We start from the raw sequence: 2,589 nt of genomic DNA, 5'->3' as shown, positions 1-2,589 counted from the left end.
TTACAGGGAGGTCAGCCCCATTATCCACATGGTGCAGGTCGCTCATAGAGTCATGGATTCCAAGGCCAGAATGGACCATGCTGAACATCTAATCAGACCTCCACAGGCCAGAGAACTTCCCCAAAAACAATCCTGTGGGCCGATCTTTTAGGGAAAAAACGTGCAGTCTTGGTTTAAAAATGGCCAGTGCTGGAGAACACATCACAGCCATTGGTGAGTTGGTCCAATGGCCAGTTACTCTCACTTAGATTTTTGCACCATATTTCCAGTCTGAATGGGTCTAGCTTCAACTTCCAGCCATTTGTTCCTGTTATACCTTTTCTCTATCAGATTAAAGAGCCCAGGATTAAATCTTTGCTTCCCGTGGAGGAGCTGATCCGAGGTCAATGGCAGTCAAGGACACGTCCCTTCTCAGTTCAGGGAGGTTTAGGTCTGAATGTTACACACTTTCTTCACCCATTCCTCGGAATCAGAGGGCAAGACAGTTGATTGCTCAGGGAAGAAGTCTGTGTCTCTTATAAGGAGCAGGATATGCAAATAGGAGTGACACTTTCCTGTTTAAATCTGTCCCTCTCTCTGCCCAGGCTGCACCCAGAGAGACAATCCACAGCCCCCTGGGTCTGTGCACTTACCAGCCAAACCCCTGACAGCTTTTCCCTCCAGCTCCAGGGAAAATGAAACTTTGGCTCCATTTGGTGTTCATTGTAGCAGCTCTGGGAGGTATCCTCTCCCCTGGAAAGCATTGGCGGGGCAAAGGAGCAGTCTATTATCGCTATTACGATTAATATGATCGATAATATCTTTCTGTCCCCAGGTGCCCAGTCTCAGTCTCTGATCCCAGAGTCACAAGTTTATGTGCAAAAGCCCAGAGACACTCTCTGTATTTCCTGCAAACCCACCGGGTTCACCCTCAGCAGCTACTCAATGAGCTCGGTCAGACAGGCTCCTGGGAAGGGACTGGAGTGGAGTGCAGAGGGGAAATACACCCAACTTCAACTACCATCAACGACGCACAGGGACGCTTCACCATCTCTAGGGACAACCCCAACAACCTGCTGTATCTGCAAATGACTGGCCTGAAATACTGAGAGCAGAAAGCTATTAAGCGCAGAAGAAAAAACGAGCTGAAATGGCACAAACTTCACCAACACACTGCAGAGGGCAGCAGTGAATTACAATTAAATACTGTCATAGTAAACTATTTCAAGGACAAGTATTAAAGGGCATGTTTGTGCACATAGAAGCTGGTAAATATGTAGGGATTTTTATGTATATTAATAATATGAGAAAATATTCTTTCAGGTCTTGTACAGCCAATGACACTACGGAGAATAAAATGTAAAGTTAAATCAATGGGACTAAGAATTGTGCTTAAATGTAAAAGGTGTCCTGCACAGAGATGGGGTTAAGCAAATGCCTCAGTGCTTTCCTGAAGCAAAGCCTAAGAAATTGTTCTAGGGTCTAGATGAAAAATACTTGAAAATTATCCGCTGAGCTCCTATGTCCATTAAATTATTTGGAATATGCCCAACTCTGTAGAGGGGCAGGGGGAATCTCCCTCCGCACACTGCTCCTACCTGCAAGCTCCACCCCCGCAGCTCCCATTTGTAGGGAATGGGGAGCTGTGGCCAATGGGAGCTGCAGGGGCAGTGCTTGCAGAGAGGGGCAACATGCGGACCCATGTGCCGCCCCCCTCACCCCACCCCAGGGGCCACAGGAGTTTGTTGGCCATTTCCAAGAGTAGTGTGGGGCCCAGGTAGGCAGGGAGCCTGCATTAGCCGTTGGAGGTAAATGCTGCAATATACAATGCTGGTGCTTACCCAGGAGACCTCATGGGGGGCAATTTTATCGTTCCTAGGATATTCCCATGAGGCTATTTTTTGTGACTGTGACACCTTGTCTCTGTACACTTCTAGGAGAAATTCAAATACCTTTTCCACATCTTTCTTGTCTGCCATTGCCAGGAGCTTAACCATGGCCTTGGCCTTGGCCTTTGAGGTGTTCCTCTATGAAGTCCATATGATCCTTTTCAGGTACTCTTAGCACACACGGACTTGCCTTCACAGACTTGACTCACTCCTCTACTGTAATGTCTCCTGGTCTTGATGGGAAGCCACCAAACTCTGTGACTTCCTGCTCCCATAGGACATAAATAGTAGGGGGCTTCTTAGCTTCTGCTGCCTGATGGTCCATTACTGCCTTAGCCAGTGATAAGGCTTCTCTCTGTTCTGTTCTAGCTTGTTGTAATGCCTCAGCTTGGTCTGATCATCTGCGCACAAGTTCAGCAAAGTGGGCCCATAGTTCTTCAATTCCAGCCATAGTCGGGTTCTTGACCAGGCCTGGACAGTGCTGTCAGAACTCAACCAGGAAACCAGTGGGGTGGACCCTGTGGATACGATCCTGTTCGTGATGCCAATTCTGTAAGCGGGGGAATGGTCCAGCTACTGTGGGGAACTTTCCTGGCTTATACACTACCCCGGTGAAATGGACTAGCAGAGGGATATGAGTCCTCGCTCCCACTACCTTTACCCCCTTAGCTTGGCCCCACTCTGACGGACCCAGGCAGTTCCAGCTCACACAGAGGATGGG

This window comes from Eretmochelys imbricata, chromosome 13 (assembly GCF_965152235.1).
Source record: "Eretmochelys imbricata isolate rEreImb1 chromosome 13, rEreImb1.hap1, whole genome shotgun sequence".
Classification (NCBI taxonomy): domain Eukaryota; kingdom Metazoa; phylum Chordata; order Testudines; family Cheloniidae; genus Eretmochelys; species Eretmochelys imbricata.
Note: the sequence above shows the minus strand (reverse complement) of the source record.